The sequence below is a fragment of the Marmota flaviventris genome, chromosome 11, assembly GCF_047511675.1.
Source record: "Marmota flaviventris isolate mMarFla1 chromosome 11, mMarFla1.hap1, whole genome shotgun sequence".
NCBI lineage: Eukaryota > Metazoa > Chordata > Mammalia > Rodentia > Sciuridae > Marmota > Marmota flaviventris.
In genome coordinates, this window is record NC_092508.1 from 99,271,137 (window position 1) to 99,286,669 (window position 15,533).

A 15,533-nucleotide genomic window follows, 5' to 3' on the forward strand; every position below is an offset into this window, starting at 1 on the left:
TTATTATTAAATATTAAATATCTTTCCCCAGTTTAATTTTACATTACCAAGAAAAAAAATTAAAACTCAAGTTATTTAAAGTCTGGACACACTTCCATGATTAGACAGGCTATGTAAAAAATTGTGTCTTTTTTTTTCCTGCTATGTAATCAGTTCTAGGCCCTAGAAAGATGGGTTATAATTGTTTTTGAAAAGCGTGCTATGAAAATAAATGGCCTGTTATAAGCCAGGTTATAAAGTAAGGACAGGGGTAAGGGAGAGACGTTTTCTTTCAGAAATAAACAGAATTTCTGAAGAGTCCCAGTCCATAATTTTTTCCTAAAATGGTAGAAGGAGAGGGTAAAAATCTCAAAATGAGCTTCGAAGTACTGTCTCTGTGAGGGACCAGAAGTTGTCTTGTTGAGGAAGGTGACTGCCAAGAAAGTAGATGACTATGTTGACCCTCCCCACCCTACCCAGCTAGGGGAATGGGAAATGAAAAGTTTATTGCCCTGTGTCTGTGAAAGTGAGCTGAAGCTTAAAGTGCACGGAATTCTCTAAGAGGTTTCTTCTACAAACAGACAACTCAGAGACTCTTCCTCTTGCTGCAGCAAAGAAGTTATTTTTAGAAGCACTTGGGAAATTCCTCCTCCACCTCAAGGTGGGAAGGCTCAGAGAAGGGAGTCATCAGTACAGCCACCTTGCAGGCCATAACGGAATTCCTGAAGGTTGGAGACCCCATAGAAGTGGGCAAAGGTTGCTGCCACTACCAGGATGTGGAAAATCTGATGGGACTGGAACCATATGTCAAACTTCCCAGGAAAGAAGCGCTCAGGAATCCGAGCAGCGTAAAAGCCGGTTCCAGCGATGTACATTATAGCCATGAGAAAGAACCAGCCCATCTGGCCCACTGTGATGGCCTTGACAAAACCCTCAGCCATAGTAAAGTGCATGGCGGGCACAGCACCACTGAGGCCAAGTCCCAGGAACACTGCTGCTCTTGTTTGCCGGTGCTCAGGAGTGGCAAACTGGTCCCACTGTGCCACGAAGATGGAAGAGATGCCCAGGACACAGATGATGAAGAGGTAGATGAGCCGAGGCTGCGGGGCGCAATAGAAGGAGTAATAGAGCCAGAGGACAAAGCCCCCCATAATCAGTAGAGAAATCCCCGAACAGTACAGTTTTGAAAAGGTCTGAGAGACTTTCTCTGAATGACAATAGACAGTGTGGAAGAGCCAGGAGAAGCTGAGGCACACGAGTACACTCAGAAAGAAGATGCCCAAAACCACTTTCTCCTGGAGAGGGACCGTGAAGTACATATTTGGTCGAAGCATGGTCAAGATTCCCCAAAAGAGAAACAGCACGAAACCAAGCAGATGGGTCCAGATGTTGCCAGTCTCTGTGTGGATGCGGAAGATGCTCTTGAAGCAAGCCCGAAAGGAGGGCATGGGTGGTCTGTGGCCATGTAGCAAATAGTTATTGTCCTTCAGCCAGTAAGGGAGCATCTCAAACGGGATGACCCTCCAGTGTCCCTCCCAGACCTTATGCACGAACTCCTCCATCTTCTCCATGGCATGGTGAGCCTGCAGGGGGAGCTTCAGTAGGGGTACCTCCTCCTCTTCTTCCTTGGGCAGTGGGCACGTTTGCCCTTCTTCAGCCTTGTCTGGGTTGGCAATTACCCGCTTGCCCTTCTCTTTGGGCAGAGGTCTCAGCTTAGACAGTTCTACTGAGTTCGTTTGCCTGTTACTAGCAGGAGCCCCATTGCCCTGGGCCACCACTGGTCCTTCATGCGCAGACATCTGGCTGGTACCTCAGTACCCTGCGGCTTCAGCTTTGGAACAGGTTGGGATCGCTCAGCCCCAGGGAGCATAGACCTCCCTGTGATGGCAAACAGGCCGGGTGGGCAGGCTTTGCTGGGCACCGCCGTCCCCCAGCTACATCCCCTGGCCGCCCTGGACGCGCCCTGCGGCCCAGTGGGCCCCAATCTTCAGTGTCCTTCCTTCGCCGGAAGGGGCGCGCGACCACTCGGCGTCACCTCCGCCATAGAGTTTTAAAGAAGAATGAAATATGGCATTTGCTAGTGAATGAATGGAACTAGAGACCATCATGCCAAGTGAAATAAGTCAGCCTCAATAATTAAGTGTGTTTTCTAATGTGTGGAACAAGAGAAAAAAATGCAGGGAAAGGGGGATATTGGATATCAAAAAGACATAGGGAAGATAAGTGGAGTAGATGAAGGGGATTGAGGGGGACGGGAAGGGGGAGGAAACGGGAATGAATAGCACAAAATCATGCTAAGTGCATGTATAAATATATCACTGTGAATTTTACTTTTTTGTATATTTATTAAACACCAATCAAAAATAAGCGAATAAATAAGTTAAAAATGTTCAAGAGAGTAGAAGAAGAAGTATATGGGGAGGAAGGTGGAGAGAGAAAGAAGAGTCATGGGGGGGAACTGAAATGGTGTAAATCAAATTCCATGCATCTATGATTGAGTCAAAATTAACTCAACTATCATTTATCACAATAGTGAATTAATAAAAGGGAAGAAAATAAACAGAAGGTCCACCATTGTCAAACAATGTATCTTCTTCTCCACCATTTCCAGGGCAAATTTGCTGTCTCAGAAATTCTTGGTTTTCTCAGTATCTACTGATCTGCCTCAATTTATAACTTGCATTGGGATTACATCCCCAATAAGCCCATCATACAGCAAAAAAGTATTGTGAACCAAAAAATTCACTTAGTTCATTTAACTGACTGAACACAGTCAGTTCAACAGCACAGCACACTGCAAGTATGAGTTTTTTCCAATTATGATGGCTTGGCTACCAGGGACCTGTGGCTCTCTTCCACTGCCCTGCGTCTTCTGAGACCATACGATCAAATATAACTAGCTTTGGGAAAGATCAAAAATGTAAATTTGAATTACATTTTTTTATCCTTATCCATTTGTAGACTGACATGTACTTAGGCTGGTTCCACAATGTGGTTATTGTGATAATATACACAATGGAGTTCTTCTCAGATATAAAAAAGAATGAAATTATGTAATTGGCTGTGAAATGGGTGGAACTGGGGGACATCATGCTAAATAAAATAAGCCAGATTTAAAATGTCAAGGGTCAAATATTTTCTTTCATATACAGAAGATAGAGAAAAAAGAAAGAATTAAATAGGGAAATCTTGAAAACAAAGAAGGTAGAGCAATAGAGCAGAAGCAGGGGACCCATGGAAAGTGAAGAGGAAAGAGAAAGGGGAAGAACTGGGAAATGGATTTGACAAAATTATTCTATTGGCATATATGACTTTACCACCCTGGGTTCCAATTTTAGATCTAACTCTAATTCACCAATTTAAATTAATAAATAAATAATGGAATAGAGAAAGGGGACCAAGGGAGGGTGAAGGGGAGAAAACAAGGAAGTACTCAGCATTGAAATGGAGCAAACTATTTTATATGCATTTATGAGTATGTCAAAATGAACCCCACTATTATGTGTCACCATAAGGCACTAATAAAAATCATTCAAATTACAGTCATTACTGAATGTGGGTCACTTTGGTACTATTGTAAACTTGAAAAACCATGCATTGAATTATGGTACATTGGGAACTCTGTATTTATTAAAACACTATGGATAGAAGTATGGCTTTTTTTTTAAGTGTGGTGGTGTGGGATACTGAGAATTGAACTCAGGGGCAGTCAACCACAGAGTCACATCCTCAGCCCTATTTTGTATTTTATTTAGAGACAGGGTCTCTCTGAGTTGCATAGCTCCTTGCTCTTGCTGAGGCTGGCTTTGAACTCAGGATCCTCCTCCTATCTCAGCCTCCCAAGCCACCGAGATTACAGGTATGCACCACTGTGCCCAGCTGGAACTATGGCTTTATTCTTCCAATATATATTGTTATCTTTCCTTAAACTCTAGATTTCTATAGCTGTAAAATTTATCTGTTACATCCTAGAAATTACCCTCACATTTTAGGGCTAGAAAAAAAATGTAAAATAGATAAGGATTGTGATATCTATTTCCATCAATTCCATTTATTTCTCTTTATTCCTTACTATAAGTCTCTCTTAACCATTAACTCTCTTAATATTTGTAATCACCATAGGTTCTCACATATATTAACAGAGAGAGGTGCTGGGCTCCGTTCCTGGAACATGTTATATGCCCACATATATTTCTTACCTGGGATAGTTTCATGAGATATAACAGTATGACCATTCTTTAGAAAATATTGTGCATAGAATTGTTCTAAATGTTAATGTCTCTTATTTTATCTTCACATAGGTCTTGACTACAATGTTTGTAGAAATTATCTTTGGGATGATCTTAAATATGTCACATTATATACTATATTCTCAACTTTTGAAACAATCTCTTCAACTCTCTTGATTGGTGGAGCACCAGGTTGTCAAGTTTTATTTGATGTAATCCAAAATACCATAGTCACAGTGGACTGGTCAATAGTTGAACAACCACTTACTGTGGGGCAATCAGGTGGCCTGGACACTTACATTGGGAAGCTTTGTCTATTATCTCCTGATCACATGACAGTAAATATGGTGACCTACCATCACTGAATTTCCATATAATGAGTCTGAAGTTTTATATTTTATTACAACTTTTACCTCTTAATAAGAGTTTTGTTGACCCTCCAGGATGAAGAAGCCAAGCAATCTTGCAACTAACTAGAATTTCTTCACACTCCACAGTAAAACATTTTTAAGAGCTGATCTGTTTGAGGTACAAAGCACTAGCATTTTCTATGTCTTGCTCAGAAAACTGGATTCATTGTGAAACTAACTTCTGACAAAGAACCAAGTCTTGGTAATAATTTTTCCCCCAAATGTAAGGAAGAATATATTTGTGAAATATGTTGGTAAAACTATTTCATTAGTGGAGATGGGAAAGTTCAAATACAAGAGAGCCAATAGACATTGGGTCTCAAGTATCAGTAGAAAGAGAAGAGTGAAACTAGAATTTATAGCAGCAAAGGATGTTCCAGATTTGTGGATGTCCTGACAGCTGACTCCCATCTTCTGCTGCATTTTATGGTCAGAAGGCTCAGGATCAAGATGGCATAAAGGTATAAAGACATTTATTCTATTACTTTATACTGAAGTACATGAAAATAAATAGCTTTCAGAACTCTCTGTTACAGTTAAAAGATGGAGATAACATATTTATCATTTATATCTCACTATGGTGGGATAAAATGAAAATATATTGTATATTACATTGCAAAGTGCACAAGTGATGTATTTGTCCCCATGCTAGCCATCACCAGCTCTCTGACCTCACCTGCATCTCTCCTGAAGCACTCATAGCTCATATCTAAAGGCGGACTACATCATTGCCCAACCTACGACAGTCACTCTATGCAGTTAAACTCCAGATCCACGTGTGGCCATCTGCAGATTATTCATACATGTGTGATACACAACCCTGAGTTAAAATGAACTCAGGAAAATTCCTCATTATCCTCCATAGATTGCAATCATTTTCTGATGTTATGGTTGCACCACCATCAGAAAGCAGGATCTGTTCATTTCCTTTGCCTATTTATCGATTGGGTTATTTGGTTTTCTATTATTTTTTCTTTTCTTTTTTCTTTCTTTCTTACATATTTATTTAGTTATTTACTTATTTGACATTAAGTTTTTTGAGTTCTTCTTATATTCTGGAAATTCCCTTCTCAAAAGAAGAAATACGAATGGTCAAGAAACACAGGAAAAAAATTTCAACCTCTGAAGCAATTAGAGAATTCAAATTAAAACTGCTTATCCCACTAAGAATGGCAAGTATCAATAAGACAAGTAAGAACAAATGTTGGTGGGGAAAGGGAATGCTCATACATTGTTGGTGGAGCTGCAAATTGGTATAACCACCCTGAAAAGCAGTATGGAGATTTCTCAAAAAAACAGGAATGCCATTTGATGCTGTTATTCCACTCCTTGCCATATATTTTAAAGTGCAAAATCAGCATACTCCAATGACACAGCCACATCAATATTTAGAGCAGCACAAATCATAATGGTTTCAGTATTGAACCATCCTAGATGCCTATCTACAGATGAATGGATAAAGAAATTACGGTATATATACTCAATGGAATATTACTCAGCCATAAAGAATGATTTTATGACATTTTACAATAAAGGAATGGATCTGGAGACTATCATGCTAAGTGAAATAAGACAATTCCCAAAAAGCAAAGATCTAATGTTTATTGCTGATATGTGAAACTAAACCACAATAAAGAGGGGTAGAAGAGAAGTTCAGTAGATTAGACAAAGGGGAATGAAGGGAAGGGAGGTGGCTAGGAATAGGAAAGACAGTAGAATAAATCTAACATAATTTTCCTATTACACATATGAAAATGCCGAAGTGAATCTCACCATTGTGTCTACCCACAAGAATGGGGTCTTAATTAAAATAAGATCTATTCCATGCTTATATAATTTTATGAAAATGGATTCCACTTTCATATATAATTAAGAAAAAAAATAATAAAAAAAGAGAAAAATAATTACCAACCTCTCTAAAATTTATTTATCTCCTGTGGTTTTCATCTTGAGTGATTTAGTAAAATCCTAGACAAAGTCCAATGGTAAGACTCATCCTCAAATTCTTTTCTTCTTACTCATCATTTCTATTTGCTCACTGTATTTGTATTTCATAAGAAAAACTTGAATAAATATACTCCTGTCTTCTTCTTTTGACACAGATTACTGTTCTTCTGAACTACTTCAACATTTAATCACAATGTTTCCATCTAGTCTTTCTGCCTTTAATCTATTCCTGTAAATTTGTTCTCCACATGGACACCTCATTGGTCAGCTGTACCCACACATATAACTGTGTAGCCCCTATTTTTGGAGACGTTTGATATTTTCAAACTTCTGTTCATTAAAACCTAAATATTTTAATTTGGTTTACAAGAACTCCCATCCAGTGATCTGGCTTTTATGTACCTCATTAGCCTCTGCTTCCCTCCTTCTAGTACTTTATTTTGAAGTTATATAGAACTTCTTTAAGTATATTGGATACATCATGCTTTATTTTATTACTTGGTCACTTTGACATTAGTTGGTACACTGAATTTTCAACTTATTTCTGGGTTTACTCTCCTCTTGCAGAAATTCACCAGCTTTTATTTGTTGTGATTTTGGTACTAGGGATAGATCCCAAGGGTGCTTCATCACAGAGCTACATCCCCAATACTTTTATTTGTTTATATATTTATTTTTATTTTGAAACTGGATCTTGATAAATCTGTGAGGGTCTCAATAAGTTGCCAAGGATGGCCTCAAACTTGTGATCCTCCTACCTCAGCCTCCTTAGTCATTGGGATTACATGTATGCATTACCATGTCTAGCTCATTAATTCATTTTTTTATACTTGGTCACTTTCGATGGGGAAAGGGAAATAATTAATAATTATTCTGGAATAACATGATAAACTTGGACTCCCTCAGGACAATGAGGAAATCTGGTCACATTACCTTCAACCTTTGTTTTATTTCCAGGGTAATTTTTCTAAAGAGAAAATGAAAAAAATGTGCTTCATTGCTGGCTTAAAATCATTCAGTAGCTTTCCAATGTTCACAAATTACTGTGTTTCTCCAGATGCACAAGGTCATTCAGGTCTACTTTTCTATCTAAAACTTTCACTATTGGCCTCCTCTTTTGTGAAGTACCAAGCATTTGCAGTTCTCCAGAAGCGTCTCATTTTTCTTACATCTGAGTCTTACAATTCTCCTGCTTCCTAAAATACCTTAAACACTTATACTTTGCTTAAATTCCACCTTACTTTCAAACTTTATTCTCTGTTGAGATAACACCCTACAGTCTTGAACACATCTTCTTTCTAAAGTTTAAAATAAGGACTGAATTTTAAATAAAATAAAATACAAAAGCAGAAAGCAGGGAGCCCTTTGTGACCTAAAAAAAACAATGCCAATTGATTTCTCCTTATTAGTATGTTTTATCCGTCTATTTACACTGTATGTATTTACTACCACTGCTATGGTGTTAGTAGCTGTTTCACTAACTTGTTAATTTTTTTATTCACTCCTTTATGATTCATCATACACATTTTTGTACCTCTAAGTGAATATTTTGTCATGATAAAATTAATATTTTTAACCCAAAGAGTTCTTTATAATCCAGCTCCACATACGATCTGCAGACTCCTCCACCCTTATCCCCCACCCTGCCATTTATCCACACCAAACCCTGTTGTCCCCTTTATCGCTCATTGCGAGGCTTGCAAGACTTTATCATTTCCTTCACTTGTCTGTAGCTTCTTGGGCTTCTTGTTATTGCAGTTGTCTAAATTCCCAGAAATCATAATCCATGCCCTTCTCTGCCTCCCTCTTCTGTGTCCAACACCTCTTACTCTCAAGAGGTCCTGGGGAGTGTCTATTCCAGGTCTCACCCTCAGGGTAAGCCCATTTTTTTTCTTGTTCACTGAAATGGAAATTGCTACTCCCTACCATTCTACTTCATGCCTCCTCCTCCTGTGGCTACTTGTCATTACAATTGCCTTAACATCCTTTAAAACCGGCCAGGCAGTCACATTATTCTAAGGAGTGAAATTTATATTACAGATAAAATAGAAATTTTTTTTTAAAAAAGTCAATTATCTTAATGAGTTGCAAGTGTAGGAATAAAAGGGGGCATTGAAAAGGGCATGCTGAGGTGCTGTGCATGATGGAAATGAGATCGGTAATGCTGAGGTCCAATAGTGGCGAGGCCCACTGTGTCTGAATGCCAAGAACAGGATAGAGAACGGTCTTCCCTTGTACTGAGTTGACTTTCAAGAGAAAGCAGTGTGGGGACGCATGGGGGAGTACATTAGCTAATTGACTGCAGCATAGGAAGCTGCATCATGGGAAAGAGAGGCCCTGTTGGAAGGGGAAAGCATTGGAATAGAAGATTTAGATACAAATAAATATAATCGGCATTCTGTTGGAGGCCATAGCCTCCACCTGGTGTGAAAAAGGTGGGTTCCTAGGGGAAATGAGATCAGATGTCCCTGTCTTGTTTTTAGAAAATATCTAATACTTATTTCAATCTACTAACTTTACTTCTGGAAACTGGCTTAGGTTATAACAGGTGCTTCTTGTGAGATCCTGAGGGTCTCAATAAGTTGCCCAGGATGGCCTCAAACTTGTGCTTTGTTATTATTTGAAGGTTCTTAACTTTGCTTTGTGTACTTTTGTTGTCTTTGCTGGGTTGGCTAGGTTTTAACTCAGGAAGAAGACAAGAGTTATTCTGCAAAAAGGGCAAATTGATGGTTATTAGTCAGAAAAAACAAACACAAAAAAGTTTTACTTAAGCTCCTCTTAGCTATTGTTTTTTTTTTTTTTTTCCTGGAGACCAACTCAGTTCACATCATTTTCATCATTTGAGTGAAACTCAAGTTTCATTCACTCATCTGTCCCGAACTTCCTTTGACTTCAGTCTGTGCAAGTACAAAACTATGGTTAGAAATGATTAGTAGCAATTCTAATTCACATGCATGTCTTACACATCTTTAAAAATCATTTCCCGGGCTGGGTGTGTAACTCAATGGTGAAGTACCTAAATAACATGTAATAAGCCCTTGGTTCCATGCCTAGCATCTAGGGAAGATAGATTGCATTTGCATTATATTAGGTGATTCTAATGTTGGACAAGAGTAAGCATCACTTCCTTTATTTTACAGTTTAAGTTGCAGATCATCAAAGTGTTACAGATGTACACAGGATTGCTGATTTTGTTTTCTGGAGTTAGGTAAACTGCATTGTTCACCTCCCTAGAATAACTAAGATCCGAAACATAGATTTCTCTGTTCTCACATAAACCTGATGGTCGTCAGTCATCCTCTAACTCCCAGGTCAGATTTCAGAAATCCAGGACTTTGCTGCACTGTGGACCTCAACTAGAAGCACAAGAGCCACCAGCAAGAAAGCACTAAGTGTTCCACTCCCACCAACAAGGGAACTGGTGTTTGAACAAATTTCTTTCCCCTTCGTCAGTTTCCTTTTAGAAAAACAATATATTTTGTCAATATTTGTCTCAAAACAACCACCTCTAACTTAGGCAGTCTTATTTGATTTTATGTTAGGGAGCCGAACGTTCAGATACTTGGTATCAGGAGGAATACCAAATCTTTGGATGCTCAACTCCCTTACATAAAATTGCTTGGTATCTTTTTATAACCAGTGCACATCATCCCACTTACTTTAATTCATCTGTAGATTATTTTAACCCCTAATACAACCTACATTATATAAAAGAGTTGTTATACAGTTTCATTTAGGGAAGATGATGAGCAAAGTTCTGTACATGTTCAGGACAGAGGCAAATTGTTTTGAGGGGAATATTTTTGTTATGAGGGAAAACATTAAAACAACAACAGTTAAAAGAAAGAATCTTTGCACTTGTTCTACATATCACTGTTAAAATGTTCAAAGTTGACAATGTTGCTAAAATGAAGAAATTGTGACTAATCAGGGGCTCATCCAGATGTGGTAAAAGGCACAAATGCCATAAGATAAGTATGTGGTAAAAGGCACAAATGCCATAAGATAAGTATGACATTAAGTCATTTTGGTTATGAGCTAAGGAGTAGGATAACTGGATTAAATGGTGGTTCCATTCAAAGTTTCTTCATATTTTCTTCTTATTCAATGCATATTTCCTAAAAACAAGACAGGGACATCTGATCTCATTCCAGTATTGTCACTGGAATAAAGGATTGAGCCAGGGTTCTTTTAATCTTAAACTCTAAAAAATGTGATATATATATATATATATATATATATATATATATATATATATATATAATTTAAAAGAATTCTCACATTGGCTAAATTCATAGATTTTGAAAAGGTTCGGATGGAAAAATGTGTGCAATAAACAATTGGAAAATTTGATTTATGGTCTTTTCTACTGTAATTTTTTTCTCAAGATAAATGCTTTATTTTTTATTAAAAGAAGTATAAATTTTATTGAGTAAAATAAGACATCTGCACACATTTTTACAATAGAATAAAATCTTAATTTAGTCTTACAAAAATTTCCCAAACTTCTAAAGATTCTCTTGAGTCCCTTTGAATAATGTGGAAAAGTCAAAAAGATACTTTTGGTACAAAAAGGCTTTCCAGCCTCAGCATAATTTTCTATTTTTAAACTTTTGTCTCTGAAGTAGCTCTGACAATAAAGTTCATTCATTTTATTACAAAATACACATGCAAGTTGCATGTAATTTGGAAAGTGCAAAAAAGTAATAATCAGAGGCATGAGCACATTATAAATAAAGTAGACACCGTGGGCTTTTCTATTTCCCAGTTGTGATGGTTAATCTGGATTGTCAGCTTGATGGGTCGAGAGATGCCTAGGATTAAGGGACCTTGGCTGTGTCTATGAGACTATTTCCAGAGAAGATCTTCATGAGGCACAGTGAACGGAGGGAAGAGACCTGCTTTAAATGCAGGCACTGTCCAACATGCTGGAGGTCCAGATGGACCAAATGGTATTGGAAAGAGGAAACTGGAGGCAGATGTGAGGTCTATCTTGAGAAGGAGCTTTTATTGCTGCTAGATTTGTCCATGGACATCAGATATCAACTTCCTCAGTCTTTCAGTGTGGACTGTTCCCAGTGATTCTCTAGGGATTTTCCAGGCCTTCAGCGTTGGGCTGGGGCTCCATCATTGGTCTTCTTGTTATGAGGCTTTTACTTTGAGAACTGGTTCCTCTGGTTGTACATATTACAATATGGCCTTTGTGGACTGTCCAACTTCTGATGGTATAAACCTACCTAATCAATCCCCTTTTATAGTCATACATATACAGATCCTGTTGGTTCTGTTCCTCCAGAGAAACCTAATACATCAATACATTATGAACATTTTTGTATGTAATGAAATATACTTATTAAACTGTATTAAAATGACTGTATATTGTTCTATTGAAAGATTACTCCATAATTACCTAGTCATTTCTTTATTGTTATAATTTTTTTTCCAAGATGCCCTCTGTTAAAAACAATCTTTTATTAATCATGTTCTTAAATATTAGATATTTTATATGATACGGTTTTTATGGATTTGTAGAACAACAACGTGAAACAATAAAAAAGAAACACAAGTTAACACATTTTTTAATAAGAATAGATCATTTTATTGGGGTTTTCTTTAGCATAAATGGGTATTATTATGCAAGGGATCAATCAGGCTAATCATGAGTCTCAGTGGCAGGATGTATTCAGACAAATGTTGGCATCAGATTTCCTGGGGAAGCAGGTGGCATCAGAAGGGCATTCTTGTAGGTAAACTTGAGCCCACCAAACTTAATTGTGGTTAGTTTTAGGATCAAAGTTACTCTCAGCTTCAATAATTTACAAGAATTCAGAGAAACCACTGAGACTTTATACTCACAGTCATAGTTTAGTACAGAGAAGGGATTCATATCAAAATCAACACAAGGAAAAGATAGAGTAGGCAAAGTCTGGGGTAAGCTCTAGGAGTGAGCAATGGGAACAAGTCAATGTTAATTCTGTTTCCAGAACAACAGGCACAACTTTGTATAGGCTTAAAACAATTAGAGTGTGTTGTCTCTAAACTCAGGGCCTTGTAGCGACAAAATATAATGTTTGAGAAGGCAGACATTTTAGGCAGAGAAGACAAATGCAACAAAGGAACAAGTCCTAGGATCAACCCATAAGAACACACAATATCATCAATCCTGAGGATTGGGGGCCATTCTGATGAAGGAAAAAGAGATGGAGAAGTTATGGATTATCTAAGAAATTCAGGAAGCACATCTGAAAAACACTGAATTCTTGGTCAAGTAGCTAAATCCTTGGCTTAGGGTCACACATTCTTTCTCTTTCATTTTTCCTCTTTATTTTTAACTAATAAAAAACATAAAAATTTTATATATTACTGGGGTAATGTGCTATTTTAATACATGCATATGTTACATAATGTTTAAAAGAGTTTACTATCTTTTCAAAAGTGAATCATTTCTTAGTGTTCAAAGCTTCAAAAAATTCTTTCTTTTAGATCATGAGGTCTCATTGTTTTTCATTCTTTTTTCCTTTTAATTAGATGTAGAACTCAGTGGCAATTTGCAACAGAATCATATTCCTAGTACTTATTATTAGTATTAGTATTATTTTTAGATGGGATCTCATTAAATTTCTGAGGATGGTCTTGAACATGGAATCCTCCTGTCTCAGGCTCTTAAGTCACTACAATTAGAGGTGTACACCACCACACTTGACCTGTCTTTTCCTTATGTTTATCTTTCTTCCTTTTTCTAGTCTCCAATAATTCTTTAGCAATTATCATACATCTAATACTGAATTAAAATTCGGTATTCAAATATGAATAAATCATAAATTTTACCTTCGGGGACAACATCACAATCTTTTGAGTCATGAAGAGATACCCAAATAATGACTACACAATATGCTAAAAGCAAAGCTGCAGACGGACCCTTGAGTGGGGAGGAGTGGCCACTCACCAGTTAGAAGGATAGGAGTAATAGAAGGCTTTAAGTAAGAAGTGGAGTAAATCATAATGATTAGTCAGGATTAGAGAAGGAAAGGGTGAAACAAAAACAAAAAAAAATGAGATAGCAGATCTCATGACTATACTCACACACTTAATAACAAAAAACATAAAAATTAATACAGATAAAACAATTAATAGTCACCAATTATATAATTATCTGCCAGGTGCTGTCATAGTACATCATATTTTTTAACTTAGTTTTTTTTTTTATACTGTCAATCACAAAGAACCATTTTTTATCTTTTATTTTTCAATCTGTTACATTGATGGTAATTCTACCTGGCACTACCAATGAATAGCTTGCTCCACATGGAACTTAACACATAGATTTGACAGTATCTAAACCAATCTCTATCCTGTTCAATGAGACATGTCTTCTGATCACAAATAGGAAAATGTAAAATTACTAAAAATATTTAAGTATTTCCTATCAATGACTAAATATTTCTTGAACCAATAACTAACAATGTTCCACAGACAGTTGTGCTTCATGGAACGTGACCTGTGAGGTTGACAGTATGGCATACTTCTAGGAGACTCATGGTTGGTTTAATGCTTAGCTATTTACTTCTTTTTTAAATTATTATTTGTTTGTTTTAGATGTACGTGATAGTAGAGTGTATTTTAACATATGCACACGGAGTATGACCCATTCCAATTAGGAGCCCATTCTTGTGGCTGTACATGATGTGGGAATACCCTGTTTGTGTATTCATATATGAACATAGGAAAGTTATGTCCAATTCATTCCACTGTCTTCCCTATTTGCATTCTCCCTCTCTTCCCTTCATTTCCTTTTGTGTAATCCAAAGTACTTTTTATTTTTCCTACCCCTCCTTATTGCCTTATTGTGTTTTAGCATCTAGATATCAGAGAGAATATTTGGCCTTTGGTTTGGGGGGATTGGCTTATTTCATTTAGCATGAGAGTCTCCAGTTCCATCCATTTACTGGCAAATGCCATAATTTCATTCTTCTTTATGGCTGAGAAATATTTCATTGTGTTTATATTCCACATATTCTTTATCCATTAATCTTCTGAAGGGCACCTAGATTGGTTCCATAGCTTGGCTATTGTGAATTGAGCTTCTATAAACATTGATGTGGCTGCATCACTGTAGTATGCTGATTTTAAGTCATTTGGTTATAAACTAAGGAGTAGGATAACTGGGTCAAATGGTGATTCCATTCAAAGTGTTCTGAGGATTCTCCATTCTGCTTTCCAGAGTGGATGCATCAATTTGTAGTTCCCACAGCAATGTATGTGTGAAACTCTTTCCCCACATCCTCAAAAACATATATTGTTACTTTTATTCTTGATGATTGCCATTCTGACAGAAGTTACATGGAATTTCAATGTATTTTTAATTTCCATTTCTCTAATTGCTGGAGATTTTGAACATTTTTTTCATGCATTTTTTGACCATTGTTCTGTGAAGGTCTGTTCATTCCCTTTTTTCATTTATTGATTGAGTTATTTGGGTTTTTGTTTTTTGTTTTTTAATATATATATGTCAAAAAAATCATCATGTTGACCTTCATGTCAGCTCAGGATTAGACTGTCAATAAGACTCTTAAAGTGCAAGAAATAAAATAAAAAATCAATAAATGGGATGGCATCAAATTAAAAAGTACTTCACAGCCGAGGAAACAATCAAGAATGTGAGCAAAAAGCCTACAGAATGGGAGAAAATATTTACCACCTTCACCTCAGAGAATTAATTAATCTCTGGGGTATAAAAAGAACTTTATGAAACATATTCATGTGCTGTCATAGCAGATCGGGAACTAGTGACGTGGAAGAAGCTACGCGGAGGATTCTCTCTGTTGGTAGCTTGCCTTGTCTCCATGGTCAGCAGCAGTCCTAGGCCCTCCATCCACTCAGAACCATGGTGGTACCTCCATGGTGGTCTGATGAAAGCAATGATGTCCCCCAGAGTGCTGGGACGGGAGAAGCAGTTTGGCCGGTGGCT

At 37.2% G+C, this 15,533-nt stretch overlaps 1 pseudogene; it reads right to left on the reverse strand.

The window, feature by feature from the left end:
- Window positions 1-650: 650 nt before the first annotated feature.
- Window positions 651-1,778, reverse strand: LOC114093966 (adiponectin receptor protein 1 pseudogene; annotated as a pseudogene).
- Window positions 1,779-15,533: the final 13,755 nt, after the last annotated feature.